We start from the raw sequence: 26310 nt of genomic DNA, 5'->3' as shown, positions 1-26310 counted from the left end.
GACTCGTGTACACATTTTCACAAGCTTTCCCTAAGACAAGTTTCGAATTCGTTCATTTTTCACAGAAGAATACTTCTGGAGTGTATTCAACCTAATAGATATATAATTTACATGAATTCCATCAACATGGCATTCCGGGTTCCGTACATGATACATGCATGACGGATTCGAGAAACATGCGTTTCTGAGTTGTGAGCATGTGGATTAGTGAACTTTCATCCACCAAAGAAGGCATATATTACACTTTGAAATATTTACTCTGACTTCATAAGTTTTTTGTATCACCAGGTTCTAAAATCGGACATTTGGCAGTAGAAAACACTCTTTGAGCGAATTCTCACCAATACACATGTACTTTACATTGTTTACATAACCATGGCATTCCGTATTCCGAACATGTTTCATGCATCACGGATTCCTCAAACATGCATTTCTGAGCTGTGAACATGCGCATGACAGATGTTTCAACCACCAAACAAGTTACTTATGCACTTTGAAATAGTTCCTTGGACTTCGTTGCTTCTCCTATCACCAGTTTCAAGAATCACACTTTGATCCCAGAAAAACCCTCTTGGAGCGAATTCTACTCTAGAGATATGTAATTTGAATAGATTCCTTCAACATGATATTCCGTGTTCCGTACATGTTACATGCATGACGGATTCGACAAACATGCATTCCTGAGTTGTGACCATGTAGATTACTGATTTTTCATCCTCTATAAAAGTAATAATTTCATATAGACTCGTGTACACATTTTCACAAGCTTTCCCTAAGACAAGTTTCGAATTCGTTCATTTTTCACAGAAGAATACTTCTGGAGTGTATTCAACCTAATAGATATATAATTTACATGAATTCCATCAACATGGCATTCCGGGTTCCGTACATGATACATGCATGACGGATTCGAGAAACATGCGTTTCTGAGTTGTGAGCATGTGGATTAGTGAACTTTCATCCACCAAAGAAGGCATATATTACACTTTGAAATATTTACTCTGACTTCATAAGTTTTTTGTATCACCAGGTTCTAAAATCGGACATTTGGCAGTGGAAAACACTCTTTGAGCGAATTCTCACCAATACACATGTAATTTACATTGTTTACATAACCATGGCATTCCGTATTCCGAACATGTTTCATGCATCACGGATTCCTCAAACATGCATTTCTGAGCTGTGAACATGCGCATGACAGATGTTTCAACCACCAAACAAGTTACTTATGCACTTTGAAATAGTTCCTTGGACTTCGTTGCTTCTCCTATCACCAGTTTCAAGAATCACACTTTGATCCCAGAAAAACCCTCTTGGAGCGAATTCTACCCTAGAGATATGTAATTTGAATAGATTCCTTCAACATGATATTCCGTGTTCCGTACATGTTACATGCATGACTGATTCGACATACATGCATTCCTGAGTTGTGAGCATGTGGATTACTGATTTTTCATCCTCTACAAAGGAATAATTTCATATAGACTCGTGTACACATTTTCACAAGCTTTCCCTAAGACAAGTTTCGAATTCGTTCATTTTTCACAGAAGAATACTTCTGGAGTGTATTCAACCTAATAGATATATAATTTACATGAATTCCATCAACATGGCATTCCGGGTTCCGTACATGATACATGCATGACGGATTCGAGAAACATGCGTTTCTGAGTTGTGACCATGTGGATTAGTGAACTTTCATCCACCAAAGAAGGCATATATTACACTTTGAAATATTTACTCTGACTTCATAAGTTTTTTGTATCACCAGGTTCTAAAATCGGACATTTGGCAGTAGAAAACATTCGTTGAGCAAATTCTCTCCAATACACATGTAATTTACATTGTTTACATAACCATGGCATTCCGTATTCCGAACATGTTTCATGCATCACGGATTCCTCAAACATGCATTTCTGAGCTGTGAACATGCGCATGACAGATGTTTCAACCACCAAACAAGTTACTTATGCACTTTGAAATAGTTCCTTGGACTTCGTTGCTTCTCCTATCACCAGTTTCAAGAATCACACTTTGATCCCAGAAAAACCCTCTTGGAGCGAATTCTACCCTAGAGATATGTAATTTGAATAGATTCCTTCAACATGATATTCCGTGTTCCGTACATGTTACATGCATGACGGATTCGACATACATGCATTCCTGAGTTGTGACCATGTGGATTACTGATTTTTCATCCTCTACAAAGGAATAATTTCATATAGACTCGTGTACACATTTTCACAAGCTTTCCCTAAGACAAGTTTCGAATTCGTTCATTTTTCACAGAAGAATACTTCTGGAGTGTATTCAACCTAATAGATATATAATTTACATGAATTCCATCAACATGGCATTCCGGGTTCCGTACATGATACATGCATGACGGATTCGAGAAACATGCGTTTCTGAGTTGTGAGCATGTGGATTAGTGAACTTTAATCCACCAAAGAAGGCATATATTACACTTTGAAATATTTACTCTGACTTCATAAGTTTTTTGTATCACCAGGTTCTAAAATCGGACATTTGGCAGTAGAAAACTTTCGTTGAGCGAATTCTCTCCAATACACATGTAATTTACATTGTTTACATAACCATGGCATTCCGTATTCCGAACATGTTTCATGCATCAGGGATTCCTCAAACATGCATTTCTGAGCTGTGAACATGCGCATGACAGATGTTTCAATCACCAAACAAGTTACTTATGCACTTTGAAATAGTTCCTTGGACTTCGTTGCTTCTCCTATCACCAGTTTCAAGAATCACACTTTGATCCCAGGAAAACCCTCTTGGAGCGAATTCTACCCTAGACATATGTAATTTGAATAGATTCCTTCAACATGATATTCCGTGTTCCGTACATGTTACATGCATGACGGATTCGACATACATGCATTCCTGAGTTGTGACCATGTGGATTACTGATTTTTCATCCTCTATAAAAGGAATAATTTCATATAGACTCGTGTACACATTTTCACAAGCTTTCCCTAACACAAGTTTCGAATTCGTTCATTTTTCACAGAAGAATACTTCTGGAGTGTATTCAACCTAATAGATATTTAATTTACATGAATTCCATCAACATGGCATTCCGGGTTCCGTACATGATACATGCATGACGGATTCGAGAAACATGCGTTTCTGAGTTGTGAGCATGTGGATTAGTGAACTTTCATCCACCAAAGAAGGCATATATTACACTTTGAAATATTTACTCTGACTTCATAAGTTTTTTGTATCACCAGGTTCTAAAATCGGACATTTGGCAGTGGAAAACACTCGTTGAGCGAATTCTCACCAATACACATGTAATTTACATTGTTTACATAACCATGGCATTCCGTATTCCGAACATGTTTCATGCATCACGGATTCCTCAAACATGCATTTCTGAGCTGTGAACATGCGCATGACAGATGTTTCAACCACCAAACAAGTTACTTATGCACTTTGAAATAGATCCTTGGACTTCGTTGCTTCTCCTATCACCAGTTTCAAGAATCACACTTTGATCCCAGAAAAACCCTCTTGGAGCGAATTCTACCCTAGAGATATGTAATTTGAATAGATTCCTTCAACATGATATTCCGTGTTCCGTACATGTTACATGCATGACGGATTCGACATACATGCATTCCTGTGTTGTGAGCATGTGGATTACTGATTTTTCATCCTCTACAAAAGGAATAATTTCATATAGACTCGTGTACACATTTTCACAAGCTTTCCCTAAGACAAGTTTCGAATTCGTTCATTTTTCACAGAAGAATACTTCTGGAGTGTATTCAACCTAATAGATATATAATTTACATGAATTCCATCAACATGGCATTCCGGGTTCCGTACATGATACATGCATGACGGATTCGAGAAACATGCGTTTCTGAGTTGTGAGCATGTGGATTAGTGAACTTTCATCCACCAAAGAAGGCATATATTACACTTTGAAATATTTACTCTGACTTCATAAGTTTTTTGTATCACCAGGTTCTAAAATCGGACATTTGGCAGTAGAAAACACTCTTTGAGCGAATTCTCACCAATACACATGTACTTTACATTGTTTACATCACCATGGCATTCCGTATTCCGAACATGTTTCATGCATCACGGATTCCTAAAACATGCATTTCTGAGCTGTGAACATGCGCGTGACAGATGTTTCAACCACCAAACAAGTTACTTATGCACTTTGAAATAGTTCCTTGGACTTCGTTGCTTCTCCTATCACCAGTTTCAAGAATCACACTTTGATCCCAGGAAAACCCTCTTGGAGCGAATTCTACCCTAGAGATATGTAATTTGAATAGATTCCTTCAACATGATATTCCGTGTTCCGTACATGTTACATGCATGACGGATTCGACATACATGCATTCCTGAGTTGTGACCATGTGGATTACTGATTTTTCATCCTCTAGAAAAGGAATAATTTCATATAGACTCGTGTACACATTTTCACAAGCTTTCCCTAACACAAGTTTCGAATTCATTCATTTTTCACAGAAGAATACTTCTGGAGTGTATTCAACCTAATAGATATATAATTTACATGAATTCCATCAACATGGCATTCCGGGTTCCGTACATGATACATGCATGACGGATTCGAGAAACATGCGTTTCTGAGTTGTGAGCATGTGGATTAGTGAACTTTCATCCACCAAAGAAGGCATATATTACACTTTGAAATATTTACTCTGACTTCATAAGTTTTTTGTATCACCAGGTTCTAAAATCGGACATTTGGCAGTAGAAAACACTCTTTGAGCGAATTCTCACCAATACACATGTACTTTACATTGTTTACATCACCATGGCATTCCGTATTCCGAACATGTTTCATGCATCACGGATTCCTCAAACATGCATTTCTGAGCTGTGAACATGCGCGTGACAGATGTTTCAACCACCAAACAAGTTACTTATGCACTTTGAAATAGTTTCTTGGACTTCGTTGCTTCTCCTATCACCAGTTTCAAGAATCACACTTTGATCCCAGAAAAACCCTCTTGGAGCGAATTCTACCCTAGAGATATGTAATTTGAATAGATCCCTTCAACATGATATTCCGTGTTCCGTACATGTTACATGCATGACGGATTCGACATACATGCATTCCTGAGTTGTGAGCATGTGGATTACTGATTTTTCATCCTCTATAAAAGGAATAATTTCATATAGACTCGTGTACACATTTTCACAAACTTTCCCTAAGACAAGTTTCGAATTCGTTCATTTTTCACAGAAGAATACTTCTGGAGTGTATTCAACCTAATAGATATATAATTTACATGAATTCCATCAACATGGCATTCCGGGTTCCGTACATGATACATGCATGACGGATTCGAGAAACATGCGTTTCTGAGTTGTGAGCATGTGTATTAGTGAACTTTCATCCACCAAAGAAGGCATATATTACACTTTGAAATATTTACTCTGACTTCATAAGTTTTTTGTATCACCAGGTTCTAAAATCGGACATTTGGCAGTAGAAAACTTTCGTTGAGCGAATTCTCTCCAATACACATGTAATTTACATTGTTTACATAACCATGGCATTCCGTATTCCGAACATGTTTCATGCATCAGGGATTCCTCAAACATGCATTTCTGAGCTGTGAACATGCGCATGACAGATGTTTCAACCACCAAACAAGTTACTTATGCACTTTGAAATAGTTCCTTGGACTTCGTTGCTTCTCCTATCACCAGTTTCAAGAATCACACTTTGATCCCAGGAAAACCCTCTTGGAGCGAATTCTACCCTAGAGATATGTAATTTGAATAGATTCCTTCAACATGATATTCCGTGTTCCGTACATGTTACATGCATGACGGATTCGACATACATGCATTCCTGAGTTGTGACCATGTGGATTACTGATTTTTCATCCTCTACAAAAGGAATAATTTCATATAGACTCGTGTACACATTTTCACAAGCTTTCCCTAAGACAAGTTTCGAATTCGTTCATTTTTCACAGAAGAATACTTCTGGAGTGTATTCAACCTAATAGATATATAATTTACATGAATTCCATCAACATGGCATTCCGGGTTCCGTACATGATACATGCATGACGGATTCGAGAAACATGCGTTTCTGAGTTGTGAGCATGTGGATTAGTGAACTTTCATCCACCAAAGAAGGCATATATTACACTTTGAAATATTTACTCTGACTTCATAAGTTTTTTGTATCACCAGGTTCTAAAATCGGACATTTGGCAGTGGAAAACACTCTTTAAGCGAATTCTCACCAATACACATGTAATTTACATTGTTTACATAACCATGGCATTCCGTATTCCGAACATGTTTCATGCATCACGGATTCCTCAAACATGCATTTCTGAGCTGTGAACATGCGCATGACAGATGTTTCAACCACCAAACAAGTTACTTATGCACTTTGAAATAGTTCCTTGGACTTCGTTGCTTCTCCTATCACCAGTTTCAAGAATCACACTTTGATCCCAGGAAAACCCTCTTGGAGCGAATTCTACCCTAGAGATATGTAATTTGAATAGATTCCTTCAACATGATATTCCGTGTTCCGTACATGTTACATGCATGATGGATTCGACATACATGCATTCCTGAGTTGTGACCATGTGGATTACTGATTTTTCATCCTCTACAAAAGGAATAATTTCATATAGACTCGTGTACACATTTTCACAAGCTTTCCCTAAGACAAGTTTCGAATTCGTTCATTTTTCACAGAAGAATACTTCTGGAGTGTATTCAACCTAATAGATATATTATTTACATGAATTCCATCAACATGGCATTCCGGGTTCCGTACATGATACATGCATGACGGATTCGAGAAACATGCGTTTCTGAGTTGTGAGCATGTGGATTAGTGAACTTTCATCCACCAAAGAAGGCATATATTACACTTTGAAATATTTACTCTGACTTCATAAGTTTTTTGTATCACCAGGTTCTAAAATCGGACATTTGGCAGTGGAAAACACTCTTTGAGCGAATTCTCAGCAATACACATGTAATTTACATTGTTTACATAACCATGGCATTCCGTATTCCGAACATGTTTCATGCATCACAGATTCCTCAAACATGCATTTCTGAGCTGTGAACATGCGCATGACAGATGTTTCAACCACCAAACAAGTTACTTATGCACTTTGAAATAGTTCCTTGGACTTCGTTGCTTCTCCTATCACCAGTTTCAAGAATCACACTTTGATCCCAGGAAAACCCTCTTGGAGCGAATTCTACCCTAGAGATATGTAATTTGAATAGATCCCTTCAACATGATATTCCGTGTTCCGTACATGTTACATGCATGACGGATTCGACATACATGCATTCCTGAGTTGTGAGCAAGTGGATAACTGATTTTTCATCCTCTATAAAAGGAATAATTTCATATAGACTCGTGTACACATTTTCACAAGCTTTCCCTAACACAAGTTTCGAATTCGTTCATTTTTCACAGAAGAATACTTCTGGAGTGTATTCAACCTAATAGATATATAATTTACATGAATTCCATCAACATGGCATTCCGGGTTCCGTACATGATACATGCATGACGGATTCGAGAAACATGCGTTTCTGAGTTGTGAGCATGTGGATTAGTGAACTTTCATCCACCAAAGAAGGCATATATTACACTTTGAAATATTTACTCTGACTTCATAAGTTTTTTGTATCACCAGGTTCTAAAATCGGACATTTGGCAGTGGAAAACACTCTTTGAGCGAATTCTCAGCAATACACATGTAATTTACATTGTTTACATAACCATGGCATTCCGTATTCCGAACATGTTTCATGCATCACGGATTCCTCAAACATGCATTTCTGAGCTGTGAACATGCGCATGACAGATGTTTCAACCACCAAACAAGTTACTTATGCACTTTGAAATAGTTCCTTGGACTTCGTTGCTTCTCCTATCACCAGTTTCAAGAATCACACTTTGATCCCAGGAAAACCCTCTTGGAGCGAATTCTACCCTAGAGATATGTAATTTAAATAGATTCCTTCAACATGATATTCCGTGTTCCGTACATGTTACATGCATGACGGATTCGACATACATGCATTCCTGAGTTGTGACCATGTGGATTACTGATTTTTCATCCTCTACAAAAGGAATAATTTCATATAGACTCGTGTACACATTTTCACAAGCTTTCCCTAAGACAAGTTTCGAATTCGTTCATTTTTCACAAAAGAATACTTCTGGAGTGTATTCAACCTAATAGATATATTATTTACATGAATTCCATCAACATGGCATTCCGGGTTCCGTACATGATACATGCATGACGGATTCGAGAAACATGCGTTTCTGAGTTGTGAGCATGTGGATTAGTGAACTTTCATCCACCAAAGAAGGCATATATTACACTTTGAAATATTTACTCTGACTTCATAAGTTTTTTGTATCACCAGGTTCTAAAATCGGACATTTGGCAGTGGAAAACACTCTTTGAGCGAATTCTCAGCAATACACATGTAATTTACATTGTTTACATAACCATGGCATTCCGTATTCCGAACATGTTTCATGCATCACAGATTCCTCAAACATGCATTTCTGAGCTGTGAACATGCGCATGACAGATGTTTCAACCACCAAACAAGTTACTTATGCACTTTGAAATAGTTCCTTGGACTTCGTTGCTTCTCCTATCACCAGTTTCAAGAATCACACTTTGATCACAGGAAAACCCTCTTGGAGCGAATTCTACCCTAGAGATATGTAATTTGAATAGATTCCTTCAACATGATATTCCGTGTTCCGTACATGTTACATGCATGACGGATTCGACATACATGCATTCCTGAGTTGTGACCATGTGGATTACTGATTTTTCATCCTCTACAAAAGGAATAATTTCATATAGACTCGTGTACACATTTTCACAAGCTTTCCCTAACACAAGTTTCGAATTCGTTCATTTTTCACAGAAGAATACTTCTGGAGTGTATTCAACCTAATAGATATATTATTTACATGAATTCCATCAACATGGCATTCCGGGTTCCGTACATGATACATGCATGACGGATTCGAGAAACATGCGTTTCTGAGTTGTGAGCATGTGGATTAGTGAACTTTCATCCACCAAAGAAGGCATATATTACACTTTGAAATATTTACTCTGACTTCATAAGTTTTTTGTATCACCAGGTTCTAAAATCGGACATTTGGCAGTGGAAAACACTCTTTGAGCGAATTCTCAGCAATACACATGTAATTTACATTGTTTACATAACCATGGCATTCCGTATTCCGAACATGTTTCATGCATCACAGATTCCTCAAACATGCATTTCTGAGCTGTGAACATGCGCATGACAGATGTTTCAACCACCAAACAAGTTACTTATGCACTTTGAAATAGTTCCTTGGACTTCGTTGCTTCTCCTATCACCAGTTTCAAGAATCACACTTTGATCACAGGAAAACCCTCTTGGAGCGAATTCTACCCTAGAGATATGTAATTTGAATAGATTCCTTCAACATGATATTCCGTGTTCCGTACATGTTACATGCATGACGGATTCGACATACATGCATTCCTGAGTTGTGAGCAAGTGGATTACTGATTTTTCATCCTCTATAAAAGGAATAATTTCATATAGACTCGTGTACACATTTTCACAAGCTTTCCCTAACACAAGTTTCGAATTCGTTCAGTTTTCACAGAAGAACACTTCTGGAGTGTATTCAACCTAATAGATATATAATTTACATGAATTCCATCAACATGGCATTCCGGGTTCCGTACATGATACATGCATGACGGATTCGAGAAACATGCGTTTCTGAGTTGTGAGCATGTGGATTAGTGAACTTTCATCCACCAAAGAAGGCATATATTACACTTTGAAATATTTACTCTGACTTCATAAGTTTTTTGTATCACCAGGTTCTAAAATCGGACATTTGGCAGTAGAAAACTCTCTTTGAGCGAATTCTCACCAATACACATGTAATTTACATTGTTTACATAACCATGGCATTCCGTATTCCGGACATGTTTCATGCATCACGGATTCCTCAAACATGCATTTCTGAGCTGTGAACATGCGCATGACAGATGTTTCAACCACCAAACAAGTTACTTATGCACTTTGAAATATTTCCTTGGACTTCGTTGCTTCTCCTATCACCAGTTTCAAGAATCACACTTTGATCCCAGGAAAACCCTCTTGGAGCGAATTCTACCCTAGAGATATGTAATTTGAATAGATTCCTTCAACATGATATTCCGTGTTCCGTACATGTTACATGCATGACGGATTCGACATACATGCATTCCTGAGTTGTGAGCATGTGGATTACTGATTTTTCATCCTCTATAAAAGGAATAATTTCATATAGACTCGTGTACACATTTTCACAAACTTTCCCTAAGACAAGTTTCGAATTCGTTCATTTTTCACAGAAGAATACTTCTGGAGTGTATTCAACCTAATAGATATATAATTTACATGAATTCCATCAACATGGCATTCCGGGTTCCGTACATGATACATGCATGACGGATTCGAGAAACATGCGTTTCTGAGTTGTGAGCATGTGGATTAGTGAACTTTCATCCACCAAAGAAGGCATATATTACACTTTGAAATATTTACTCTGACTTCATAAGTTTTTTGTATCACCAGGTTCTAAAATCGGACATTTGGCAGTAGAAAACTTTCGTTGAGCGAATTCTCTCCAATACACATGTAATTTACATTGTTTACATAACCATGGCATTCCGTATTCCGAACATGTTTCATGCATCACAGATTCCTCAAACATGCATTTCTGAGCTGTGAACATGCGCATGACAGATGTTTCAACCACCAAACAAGTTACTTATGCACTTTGAAATAGTTCCTTGGACTTCGTTGCTTCTCCTATCACCAGTTTCAAGAATCACACTTTGATCCCAGGAAAACCCTCTTGGAGCGAATTCTACCCTAGAGATATGTAATTTGAATAGATTCCTTCAACATGATATTCCGTGTTCCGTACATGTTACATGCATGACGGATTCGACATACATGCATTCCTGAGTTGTGACCATGTGGATTACTGATTTTTCATCCTCTACAAAAGGAATAATTTCATATAGACTCGTGTACACATTTTCACAAGCTTTCCCTAAGACAAGTTTCGAATTCGTTCATTTTTCACAGAAGAATACTTCTGGAGTGTATTCAACCTAATAGATATATAATTTACATGAATTCCATCAACATGGCATTCCGGGTTCCGTACATGATACATGCATGACGGATTCGAGAAACATGCGTTTCTGAGTTGTGAGCATGTGGATTAGTGAACTTTCATCCACCAAAGAAGGCATATATTACACTTTGAAATATTTACTCTGACTTCATAAGTTTTTTGTATCACCAGGTTCTAAAATCGGACATTTGGCAGTGGAAAACACTCTTTGAGCGAATTCTCAGCAATACACATGTAATTTACATTGTTTACATAACCATGGCATTCCGTATTCCGAACATGTTTCATGCATCACAGATTCCTCAAACATGCATTTCTGAGCTGTGAACATGCGCATGACAGATGTTTCAACCACCAAACAAGTTACTTATGCACTTTGAAATAGTTCCTTGGACTTCGTTGCTTCTCCTATCACCAGTTTCAAGAATCACACTTTGATCCCAGGAAAACCCTCTTGGAGCGAATTCTACCCTAGAGATATGTAATTTGAATAGATTCCTTCAACATGATATTCCGTGTTCCGTACATGTTACATGCATGACGGATTCGACATACATGCATTCCTGAGTTGTGACCATGTGGATTACTGATTTTTCATCCTCTACAAAAGGAATAATTTCATATAGACTCGTGTACACATTTTCACAAGCTTTCCCTAAGACAAGTTTCGAATTCGTTCATTTTTCACAGAAGAATACTTCTGGAGTGTATTCAACCTAATAGATATATAATTTACATGAATTCCATCAACATGGCATTCCGGGTTCCGTACATGATACATGCATGACGGATTCGAGAAACATGCGTTTCTGAGTTGTGAGCATGTGGATTAGTGAACTTTCATCCACCAAAGAAGGCATATATTACACTTTGAAATATTTACTCTGACTTCATAAGTTTTTTGTATCACCAGGTTCTAAAATCGGACATTTGGCAGTGGAAAACACTCTTTAAGCGAATTCTCACCAATACACATGTAATTTACATTGTTTACATAACCATGGCATTCCGTATTCCGAACATGTTTCATGCATCACGGATTCCTCAAACATGCATTTCTGAGCTGTGAACATGCGCATGACAGATGTTTCAACCACCAAACAAGTTACTTATGCACTTTGAAATAGTTCCTTGGACTTCGTTGCTTCTCCTATCACCAGTTTCAAGAATCACACTTTGATCCCAGGAAAACCCTCTTGGAGCGAATTCTACCCTAGAGATATGTAATTTGAATAGATTCCTTCAACATGATATTCCGTGTTCCGTACATGTTACATGCATGACGGATTCGACATACATGCATTCCTGAGTTGTGACCATGTGGATTACTGATTTTTCATCCTCTACAAAAGGAATAATTTCATATAGACTCGTGTACACATTTTCACAAGCTTTCCCTAAGACAAGTTTCGAATTCGTTCATTTTTCACAGAAGAATACTTCTGGAGTGTATTCAACCTAATAGATATATTATTTACATGAATTCCATCAACATGGCATTCCGGGTTCCGTACATGATACATGCATGACGGATTCGAGAAACATGCGTTTCTGAGTTGTGAGCATGTGGATTAGTGAACTTTCATCCACCAAAGAAGGCATATATTACACTTTGAAATATTTACTCTGACTTCATAAGTTTTTTGTATCACCAGGTTCTAAAATCGGACATTTGGCAGTGGAAAACACTCTTTGAGCGAATTCTCAGCAATACACATGTAATTTACATTGTTTACATAACCATGGCATTCCGTATTCCGAACATGTTTCATGCATCACAGATTCCTCAAACATGCATTTCTGAGCTGTGAACATGCGCATGACAGATGTTTCAACCACCAAACAAGTTACTTATGCACTTTGAAATAGTTCCTTGGACTTCGTTGCTTCTCCTATCACCAGTTTCAAGAATCACACTTTGATCACAGGAAAACCCTCTTGGAGCGAATTCTACCCTAGAGATATGTAATTTGAATAGATTCCTTCAACATGATATTCCGTGTTCCGTACATGTTACATGCATGACGGATTCGACATACATGCATTCCTGAGTTGTGACCATGTGGATTACTGATTTTTCATCCTCTACAAAAGGAATAATTTCATATAGACTCGTGTACACATTTTCACAAGCTTTCCCTAACACAAGTTTCGAATTCGTTCATTTTTCACAGAAGAATACTTCTGGAGTGTATTCAACCTAATAGATATATTATTTACATGAATTCCATCAACATGGCATTCCGGGTTCCGTACATGATACATGCATGACGGATTCGAGAAACATGCGTTTCTGAGTTGTGAGCATGTGGATTAGTGAACTTTCATCCACCAAAGAAGGCATATATTACACTTTGAAATATTTACTCTGACTTCATAAGTTTTTTGTATCACCAGGTTCTAAAATCGGACATTTGGCAGTGGAAAACACTCTTTGAGCGAATTCTCAGCAATACACATGTAATTTACATTGTTTACATAACCATGGCATTCCGTATTCCGAACATGTTTCATGCATCACAGATTCCTCAAACATGCATTTCTGAGCTGTGAACATGCGCATGACAGATGTTTCAACCACCAAACAAGTTACTTATGCACTTTGAAATAGTTCCTTGGACTTCGTTGCTTCTCCTATCACCAGTTTCAAGAATCACACTTTGATTCCAGGAAAACCCTCTTGGAGCGAATTCTACCCTAGAGATATGTAATTTGAATAGATTCCTTCAACATGATATTCCGTGTTCCGTACATGTTACATGCATGACGGATTCGACATACATGCATTCCTGAGTTGTGAGCAAGTGGATTACTGATTTTTCATCCTCTATAAAAGGAATAATTTCATATAGACTCGTGTACACATTTTCACAAGCTTTCCCTAACACAAGTTTCGAATTCGTTCATTTTTCACAGAAGAATACTTCTGGAGTGTATTCAACCTAATAGATATATAATTTACATGAATTCCATCAACATGGCATTCCGGGTTCCGTACATGATACATGCATGACGGATTCGAGAAACATGCGTTTCTGAGTTGTGAGCATGTGGATTAGTGAACTTTCATCCACCAAAGAAGGCATATATTACACTTTGAAATATTTACTCTGACTTCATAAGTTTTTTGTATCACCAGGTTCTAAAATCGGACATTTGGCAGTGGAAAACACTCTTTGAGCGAATTCTCAGCAATACACATGTAATTTACATTGTTTACATAACCATGGCATTCCGTATTCCGAACATGTTTCATGCATCACGGATTCCTCAAACATGCATTTCTGAGCTGTGAACATGCGCATGACAGATGTTTCAACCACCAAACAAGTTACTTATGCACTTTGAAATAGTTCCTTGGACTTCGTTGCTTCTCCTATCACCAGTTTCAAGAATCACACTTTGATCCCAGGAAAACCCTCTTGGAGCGAATTCTACCCTAGAGATATGTAATTTAAATAGATTCCTTCAACATGATATTCCGTGTTCCGTACATGTTACATGCATGACGGATTCGACATACATGCATTCCTGAGTTGTGACCATGTGGATTACTGATTTTTCATCCTCTACAAAAGGAATAATTTCATATAGACTCGTGTACACATTTTCACAAGCTTTCCCTAAGACAAGTTTCGAATTCGTTCATTTTTCACAGAAGAATACTTCTGGAGTGTATTCAACCTAATAGATATATTATTTACATGAATTCCATCAACATGGCATTCCGGGTTCCGTACATGATACATGCATGACGGATTCGAGAAACATGCGTTTCTGAGTTGTGAGCATGTGGATTAGTGAACTTTCATCCACCAAAGAAGGCATATATTACACTTTGAAATATTTACTCTGACTTCATAAGTTTTTTGTATCACCAGGTTCTAAAATCGGACATTTGGCAGTGGAAAACACTCTTTGAGCGAATTCTCAGCAATTCACATGTAATTTACATTGTTTACATAACCATGGCATTCCGTATTCCGAACATGTTTCATGCATCACAGATTCCTCAAACATGCATTTCTGAGCTGTGAACATGCGCATGACAGATGTTTCAACCACCAAACAAGTTACTTATGCACTTTGAAATAGTTCCTTGGACTTCGTTGCTTCTCCTATCACCAGTTTCAAGAATCACACTTTGATCCCAGGAAAACCCTCTTGGAGCGAATTCTACCCTAGAGATATGTAATTTGAATAGATTCCTTCAACATGATATTCCGTGTTCCGTACATGTTACATGCATGACGGATTCGACATACATGCATTCCTGAGTTGTGACCATGTGGATTACTGATTTTTCATCCTCTACAAAAGGAATAATTTCATATAGACTCGTGTACACATTTTCACAAGCTTTCCCTAAGACAAGTTTCGAATTCGTTCATTTTTCACAGAAGAATACTTCTGGAGTGTATTCAACCTAATAGATATATTATTTACATGAATTCCATCAACATGGCATTCCGGGTTCCGTACATGATACATGCATGACGGATTCGAGAAACATGCGTTTCTGAGTTGTGAGCATGTGGATTAGTGAACTTTCATCCACCAAAGAAGGCATATATTACACTTTGAAATATTTACTCTGACTTCATAAGTTTTTTGTATCACCAGGTTCTAAAATCGGACATTTGGCAGTGGAAAACACTCTTTGAGCGAATTCTCAGCAATACACATGTAATTTACATTGTTTACATAACCATGGCATTCCGTATTCCGAACATGTTTCATGCATCACAGATTCCTCAAACATGCATTTCTGAGCTGTGAACATGCGCATGACAGATGTTTCAACCACCAAACAAGTTACTTATGCACTTTGAAATAGTTCCTTGGACTTCGTTGCTTCTCCTATCACCAGTTTCAAGAATCACACTTTGATCACAGGAAAACCCTCTTGGAGCGAATTCTACCCTAGAGATATGTAATTTGAATAGATTCCTTCAACATGATATTCCGTGTTCCGTACATGTTACATGCATGACGGATTCGACATACATGCATTCCTGAGTTGTGAGCAAGTGGATTACTGATTTTTCATCCTCTATAAAAGGAATAATTTCATATAGACTCGTGTACACATTTTCACAAGCTTTCCCTAACACAAGTTTCGAATTCGTTCAGTTTTCACAGAAGAACACTTCTGGAGTGTATTCAACCTAATAGATATATAATTTACATGAATTCCATCAACATGGCATTCCGGGTTCCGTACATGATACATGCATGACGGATTCGAGAAACATGCGTTTCTGAGTTGTGAGCATGTGGATTAGTGAACTTTCATCCACCAAAGAAGGCATATATTACACTTTGAAATATTTACTCTGACTTCATAAGTTTTTTGTATCACCAGGTTCTAAAATCGGACATTTGGCAGTAGAAAACTCTCTTTGAGCGAATTCTCACCAATACACATGTAATTTACATTGTTTACATAACCATGGCATTCCGTATTCCGGACATGTTTCATGCATCACGGATTCCTCAAACATGCATTTCTGAGCTGTGAACATGCGCATGACAGATGTTTCAACCACCAAACAAGTTACTTATGCACTTTGAAATATTTCCTTGGACTTCGTTGCTTCTCCTATCACCAGTTTCAAGAATCACACTTTGATCCCAGGAAAACCCTCTTGGAGCGAATTCTACCCTAGAGATATGTAATTTGAATAGATTCCTTCAACATGATATTCCGTGTTCCGTACATGTTACATGCATGACGGATTCGACATACATGCATTCCTGAGTTGTGAGCATGTGGATTACTGATTTTTCATCCTCTATAAAAGGAATAATTTCATATAGACTCGTGTACACATTTTCACAAACTTTCCCTAAGACAAGTTTCGAATTCGTTCATTTTTCACAGAAGAATACTTCTGGAGTGTATTCAACCTAATAGATATATAATTTACATGAATTCCATCAACATGGCATTCCGGGTTCCGTACATGATACATGCATGACGGATTCGAGAAACATGCGTTTCTGAGTTGTGAGCATGTGTATTAGTGAACTTTCATCCACCAAAGAAGGCATATATTACACTTTGAAATATTTACTCTGACTTCATAAGTTTTTTGTATCACCAGGTTCTAAAATCGGACATTTGGCAGTAGAAAACTTTCGTTGAGCGAATTCTCTCCAATACACATGTAATTTACATTGTTTACATAACCATGGCATTCCGTATTCCGAACATGTTTCATGCATCAGGGATTCCTCAAACATGCATTTCTGAGCTGTGAACATGCGCATGACAGATGTTTCAACCACCAAACAAGTTACTTATGCACTTTGAAATAGTTCCTTGGACTTCGTTGCTTCTCCTATCACCAGTTTCAAGAATCACACTTTGATCCCAGGAAAACCCTCTTGGAGCGAATTCTACCCTAGAGATATGTAATTTGAATAGATTCCTTCAACATGATATTCCGTGTTCCGTACATGTTACATGCATGACGGATTCGACATACATGCATTCCTGAGTTGTGACCATGTGGATTACTGATTTTTCATCCTCTACAAAAGGAATAATTTCATATAGACTCGTGTACTCATTTTCACAAGCTTTCCCTAAGACAAGTTTCGAATTCGTTCATTTTTCACAGAAGAATACTTCTGGAGTGTATTCAACCTAATAGATATATAATTTACATGAATTCCATCAACATGGCATTCCGGGTTCCGTACATGATACATGCATGACGGATTCGAGAAACATGCGTTTCTGAGTTGTGAGCATGTGGATTAGTGAACTTTCATCCACCAAAGAAGGCATATATTACACTTTGAAATATTTACTCTGACTTCATAAGTTTTTTGTATCACCAGGTTCTAAAATCGGACATTTGGCAGTGGAAAACACTCTTTAAGCGAATTCTCACCAATACACATGTAATTTACATTGTTTACATAACCATGGCATTCCGTATTCCGAACATGTTTCATGCATCACGGATTCCTCAAACATGCATTTCTGAGCTGTGAACATGCGCATGACAGATGTTTCAATCACCAAACAAGTTACTTATGCACTTTGAAATAGTTCCTTGGACTTCGTTGCTTCTCCTATCACCAGTTTCAAGAATCACACTTTGATCCCAGGAAAACCCTCTTGGAGCGAATTCTACCCTAGAGATATGTAATTTGAATAGATTCCTTCAACATGATATTCCGTGTTCCGTACATGTTACATGCATGACGGATTCGACATACATGCATTCCTGAGTTGTGACCATGTGGATTACTGATTTTTCATCCTCTACAAAAGGAATAATTTCATATAGACTCGTGTACACATTTTCACAAGCTTTCCCTAACAGAAGTTTCGAATTCGTTCATTTTTCACAGAAGAATACTTCTGGAGTGTATTCAACCTAATAGATATATTATTTACATGAATTCCATCAACATGGCATTCCGGGTTCCGTACATGATACATGCATGACGGATTCGAGAAACATGCGTTTCTGAGTTGTGAGCATGTGGATTAGTGAACTTTCATCCACCAAAGAAGGCATATATTACACTTTGAAATATTTACTCTGACTTCATAAGTTTTTTGTATCACCAGGTTCTAAAATCGGACATTTGGCAGTGGAAAACACTCTTTGAGCGAATTCTCAGCAATACACATGTAATTTACATTGTTTACATAACCATGGCATTCCGTATTCCGAACATGTTTCATGCATCACGGATTCCTCAAACATGCATTTCTGACCTGTGAACATGCGCATGACAGATGTTTCAACCACCAAACAAGTTACTTATGCACTTTGAAATAGTTCCTTGGACTTCGTTGCTTCTCCTATCACCAGTTTCAAGAATCACACTTTGATCCCAGAAAAACCCTCTTGGAGCGAATTCTACCCTAGAGATATGTAATTTGAATAGATTCCTTCAACATGATATTCCGTGTTCCGTACATGTTACATGCATGACGGATTCGACATACATGCATTCCTGAGTTGTGAGCAAGTGGATTACTGATTTTTCATCCTCTATAAAAGGAATAATTTCATATAGACTCGTGTACACATTTTCACAAGCTTTCCCTAACACAAGTTTTGAATTCGTTCAGTTTTCACAGAAGAATACTTCTGGAGTGTATTCAACCTAATAGATATATTATTTACATGAATTCCATCAACATGGCATTCCGGGTTCCGTACATGATACATGCATGACGGATTCGAGAAACATGCGTTTCTGGGTTGTGAGCATGTGGATTAGTGAACTTTCATCCACCAAAGAAGGCATATATTACACTTTGAAATATTTACTCTGACTTCATAAGTTTTTTGTATCACCAGGTTCTAAAATCGGACATTTGGCAGTGGAAAACACTCTTTGAGCGAATTCTCAGCAATACACATGTAATTTACATTGTTTACATAACCATGGCATTCCGTATTCCGAACATGTTTCATGCATCACAGATTCCTCAAACATGCATTTCTGAGCTGTGAACATGCGCATGACAGATGTTTCAACCACCAAACAAGTTACTTATGCACTTTGAAATAGTTCCTTGGACTTCGTTGCTTCTCCTATCACCAGTTTCAAGAATCACACTTTGATCCCAGAAAAACCCTCTTGGAGCGAATTCTACCCTAGAGATATGTAATTTGAATAGATTCCTTCAACATGATATTCCGTGTTCCGTACATGTTACATGCATGACGGATTTGACATACATGCATTCCTGAGTTGTGAGCAAGTGGATTACTGATTTTTCATCCTCTATAAAAGGAATAATTTCATATAGACTCGTGTACACATTTTCACAAGCTTTCCCTAACAGAAGTTTCGAATTCGTTCATTTTTCACAGAAGAATACTTCTGGAGTGTATTCAACCTAATAGATATATAATTTACATGAATTCCATCAACATGGCATTCCGGGTTCCGTACATGATACATGCATGACGGATTCGAGAAACATGCGTTTCTGAGTTGTGAGCATGTGGATTAGTGAACTTTCATCCACCAAAGAAGGCATATATTACACTTTGAAATATTTACTCTGACTTCATAAGTTTTTTGTATCACCAGGTTCTAAAATCGGACATTTGGCAGTGGAAAACACTCTTTGAGCGAATTCTCAGCAATACACATGTAATTTACATTGTTTACATAACCATGGCATTCCGTATTCCGAACATGTTTCATGCATCACGGATTCCTCAAACATGCATTTCTGACCTGTGAACATGCGCATGACAGATGTTTCAACCACCAAAGAAGTTACTTATGCACTTTGAAATAGTTCCTTGGACTTCGTTGCTTCTCCTATCACCAGTTTCAAGAATCACACTTTGATCCCAGAAAAACCCTCTTGGAGCGAATTCTACCCTAGAGATATGTAATTTGAATAGATTCCTTCAACATGATATTCCGTGTTCCGTACATGTTACATGCATGACGGATTCGACATACATGCATTCCTGAGTTGTGAGCAAGTGGATTACTGATTTTTCATCCTCTATAAAAGGAATAATTTCATATAGACTCGTGTACACATTTTCACAAGCTTTCCCTAACACAAGTTTTGAATTCGTTCAGTTTTCACAGAAGAATACTTCTGGAGTGTATTCAACCTAATAGATATATTATTTACATGAATTCCATCAACATGGCATTCCGGGTTCCGTACATGATACATGCATGACGGATTCGAGAAACATGCGTTTCTGAGTTGTGAGCATGTGGATTAGTGAACTTTCATCCACCAAAGAAGGCATATATTACACTTTGAAATATTTACTCTGACTTCATAAGTTTTTTGTATCACCAGGTTCTAAAATCGGACATTTGGCAGTGGAAAACACTCTTTGAGCGAATTCTCAGCAATACACATGTAATTTACATTGTTTACATAACCATGGCATTCCGTATTCCGAACATGTTTCATGCATCACAGATTCCTCAAACATGCATTTCTGAGCTGTGAACATGCGCATGACAGATGTTTCAACCACCAAACAAGTTACTTATGCACTTTGAAATAGTTCCTTGGACTTCGTTGCTTCTCCTATCACCAGTTTCAAGAATCACACTTTGATCCCAGGAAAACCCTCTTGGAGCGAATTCTACCCTAGAGATATGTAATTTGAATAGATTCCTTCAACATGATATTCCGTGTTCCGTACATGTTACATGCATGACGGATTCGACATACATGCATTCCTGAGTTGTGAGCAAGTGGATTACTGATTTTTCATCCTCTATAAAAGGAATAATTTCATATAGACTCGTGTACACATTTTCACAAGCTTTCCCTAACACAAGTTTCGAATTCGTTCAGTTTTCACAGAAGAACACTTCTGGAGTGTATTCAACCTAATAGATATATAATTTACATGAATTCCATCAACATGGCATTCCGGGTTCCGTACATGATACATGCAACACGGATTCGAGAAACATGCGTTTCTGAGTTGTGAGCATGTGGATTAGTGAACTTTCATCCACCAAAGAAGGCATATATTACACTTTGAAATATTTACTCTGACTTCATAAGTTTTTTGTATCACCAGGTTCTAAAATCGGACATTTGGCAGTAGAAAACTCTCTTTGAGCGAATTCTCACCAATACACATGTAATTTACATTGTTTACATAACCATGGCATTCCGTATTCCGAACATGTTTCATGCATCACGGATTCCTCAAACATGCATTTCTGAGCTGTGAACATGCGCATGACAGATGTTTCAACCACCAAACAAGTTACTTATGCACTTTGAAATATTTCCTTGGACTTCGTTGCTTCTCCTATCACCAGTTTCAAGAATCACACTTTGATCCCAGGAAAACCCTCTTGGAGCGAATTCTACCCTAGAGATATGTAATTTGAATAGATTCCTTCAACATGATATTCCGTGTTCCGTACATGTTACATGCATGACGGATTCGACATACATGCATTCCTGAGTTGTGAGCATGTGGATTACTGATTTTTCATCCTCTATAAAAGGAATAATTTCATATAGACTCGTGTACACATTTTCACAAGCTTTCCCTAAGACAAGTTTCGAATTCGTTCATTTTTCACAGAAGAATACTTCTGGAGTGTATTCAACCTAATAGATATATTATTTACATGAATTCCATCAACATGGCATTCCGGGTTCCGTACATGATACATGCATGACGGATTCGAGAAACATGCGTTTCTGAGTTGTGAGCATGTGGATTAGTGAACTTTCATCCACCAAAGAAGGCATATATTACACTTTGAAATATTTACTCTGACTTCATAAGTTTTTTGTATCACCAGGTTCTAAAATCGGACATTTGGCAGTGGAAAACACTCTTTGAGCGAATTCTCAGCAATTCACATGTAATTTACATTGTTTACATAACCATGGCATTCCGTATTCCGAACATGTTTCATGCATCACAGATTCCTCAAACATGCATTTCTGAGCTGTGAACATGCGCATGACAGATGTTTCAACCACCAAACAAGTTACTTATGCACTTTGAAATAGTTCCTTGGACTTCGTTGCTTCTCCTATCACCAGTTTCAAGAATCACACTTTGATCCCAGGAAAACCCTCTTGGAGCGAATTCTACCCTAGAGATATGTAATTTGAATAGATTCCTTCAACATGATATTCCGTGTTCCGTACATGTTACATGCATGACGGATTTGACATACATGCATTCCTGAGTTGTGAGCAAGTGGATTACTGATTTTTCATCCTCTATAAAAGGAATAATTTCATATAGACTCGTGTACACATTTTCACAAGCTTTCCCTAACAGAAGTTTCGAATTCGTTCATTTTTCACAGAAGAATACTTCTGGAGTGTATTCAACCTAATAGATATATAATTTACATGAATTCCATCAACATGGCATTCCGGGTTCCGTACATGATACATGCATGACGGATTCGAGAAACATGCGTTTCTGAGTTGTGAGCATGTGGATTAGTGAACTTTCATCCACCAAAGAAGGCATATATTACACTTTGAAATATTTACTCTGACTTCATAAGTTTTTTGTATCACCAGGTTCTAAAATCGGACATTTGGCAGTGGAAAACACTCTTTGAGCGAATTCTCAGCAATACACATGTAATTTACATTGTTTACATAACCATGGCATTCCGTATTCCGAACATGTTTCATGCATCACGGATTCCTCAAACATGCATTTCTGACCTGTGAACATGCGCATGACAGATGTTTCAACCACCAAACAAGTTACTTATGCACTTTGAAATAGTTCCTTGGACTTCGTTGCTTCTCCTATCACCAGTTTCTAGAATCACACTTTGATCCCAGAAAAACCCTCTTGGAGCGAATTCTACCCTAGAGATATGTAATTTGAATAGATTCCTTCAACATGATATTCCGTGTTCCGTACATGTTACATGCATGACGGATTCGACATACATGCATTCCTGAGTTGTGAGCAAGTGGATTACTGATTTTTCATCCTCTATAAAAGGAATAATTTCATATAGACTCGTGTACACATTTTCACAAGCTTTCCCTAACACAAGTTTTGAATTCGTTCAGTTTTCACAGAAGAATACTTCTGGAGTGTATTCAACCTAATAGATATATTATTTACATGAATTCCATCAACATGGCATTCCGGGTTCCGTACATGATACATGCATGACGGATTCGAGAAACATGCGTTTCTGAGTTGTGAGCATGTGGATTAGTGAACTTTCATCCACCAAAGAAGGCATATATTACACTTTGAAATATTTACTCTGACTTCATAAGTTTTTTGTATCACCAGGTTCTAAAATCGGACATTTGGCAGTGGAAAACACTCTTTGAGCGAATTCTCAGCAATACACATGTAATTTACATTGTTTACATAACCATGGCATTCCGTATTCCGAACATGTTTCATGCATCACAGATTCCTCAAACATGCATTTCTGAGCTGTGAACATGCGCATGACAGATGTTTCAACCACCAAACAAGTTACTTATGCACTTTGAAATAGTTCCTTGGACTTCGTTGCTTCTCCTATCACCAGTTTCAAGAATCACACTTTGATCCCAGAAAAACCCTCTTGGAGCGAATTCTACCCTAGAGATATGTAATTTGAATAGATTCCTTCAACATGATATTCCGTGTTCCGTACATGTTACATGCATGACGGATTCGACATACATGCATTCCTGAGTTGTGAGCAAGTGGATTACTGATTTTTCATCCTCTATAAAAGGAATAATTTCATATAGACTCGTGTACACATTTTCACAAGCTTTCCCTAACAGAAGTTTCGAATTCGTTCATTTTTCACAGAAGAACACTTCTGGAGTGTATTCAACCTAATAGATATATAATTTACATGAATTCCATCAACATGGCATTCCGGGTTCCGTACATGATACATGCATGACGGATTCGAGAAACATGCGTTTCTGAGTTGTGAGCATGTGGATTAGTGAACTTTCATCCACCAAAGAAGGCATATATTACACTTTGAAATATTTACTCTGACTTCATAAGTTTTTTGTATCACCAGGTTCTAAAATCGGACATTTGGCAGTGGAAAACACTCTTTGAGCGAATTCTCAGCAATACACATGTAATTTACATTGTTTACATAACCATGGCATTCCGTATTCCGAACATGTTTCATGCATCACGGATTCCTCAAACATGCATTTCTGACCTGTGAACATGCGCATGACAGATGTTTCAACCACCAAACAAGTTACTTATGCACTTTGAAATAGTTCCTTGGACTTCGTTGCTTCTCCTATCACCAGTTTCAAGAATCACACTTTGATCCCAGAAAAACCCTCTTGGAGCGAATTCTACCCTAGAGATATGTAATTTGAATAGATTCCTTCAACATGATATTCCGTGTTCCGTACATGTTACATGCATGACGGATTCGACATACATGCATTCCTGAGTTGTGAGCAAGTGGATTACTGATTTTTCATCCTCTATAAAAGGAATAATTTCATATAGACTCGTGTACACATTTTCACAAGCTTTCCCTAACACAAGTTTTGAATTCGTTCAGTTTTCACAGAAGAATACTTCTGGAGTGTATTCAACCTAATAGATATATTATTTACATGAATTCCATCAACATGGCATTCCGGGTTCCGTACATGATACATGCATGACGGATTCGAGAAACATGCGTTTCTGAGTTGTGAGCATGTGGATTAGTGAACTTTCATCCACCAAAGAAGGCATATATTACACTTTGAAATATTTACTCTGACTTCATAAGTTTTTTGTATCACCAGGTTCTAAAATCGGACATTTGGCAGTGGAAAACACTCTTTGAGCGAATTCTCAGCAATACACATGTAATTTACATTGTTTACATAACCATGGCATTCCGTATTCCGAACATGTTTCATGCATCACAGATTCCTCAAACATGCATTTCTGAGCTGTGAACATGCGCATGACAGATGTTTCAACCACCAAACAAGTTACTTATGCACTTTGAAATAGTTCCTTGGACTTCGTTGCTTCTCCTATCACCAGTTTCAAGAATCACACTTTGATCCCAGGAAAACCCTCTTGGAGCGAATTCTACCCTAGAGATATGTAATTTGAATAGATTCCTTCAACATGATATTCCGTGTTCCGTACATGTTACATGCATGACGGATTCGACATACATGCATTCCTGAGTTGTGAGCAAGTGGATTACTGATTTTTCATCCTCTATAAAAGGAATAATTTCATATAGACTCGTGTACACATTTTCACAAGCTTTCCCTAACACAAGTTTCGAATTCGTTCAGTTTTCACAGAAGAACACTTCTGGAGTGTATTCAACCTAATAGATATATAATTTACATGAATTCCATCAACATGGCATTCCGGGTTCCGTACATGATACATGCATGACGGATTCGAGAAACATGCGTTTCTGAGTTGTGAGCATGTGGATTAGTGAACTTTCATCCACCAAAGAAGGCATATATTACACTTTGAAATATTTACTCTGACTTCATAAGTTTTTTGTATCACCAGGTTCTAAAATCGGACATTTGGCAGTGGAAAACACTCTTTGAGCGAATTCTCAGC

This window comes from Vicugna pacos, unplaced genomic scaffold (genome assembly GCF_048564905.1).
Source record: "Vicugna pacos unplaced genomic scaffold, VicPac4 scaffold_20, whole genome shotgun sequence".
In the NCBI taxonomy this organism is placed as follows: Eukaryota; Metazoa; Chordata; class Mammalia; order Artiodactyla; family Camelidae; genus Vicugna; species Vicugna pacos.
This window is presented reverse-complemented; position numbering follows the sequence as displayed.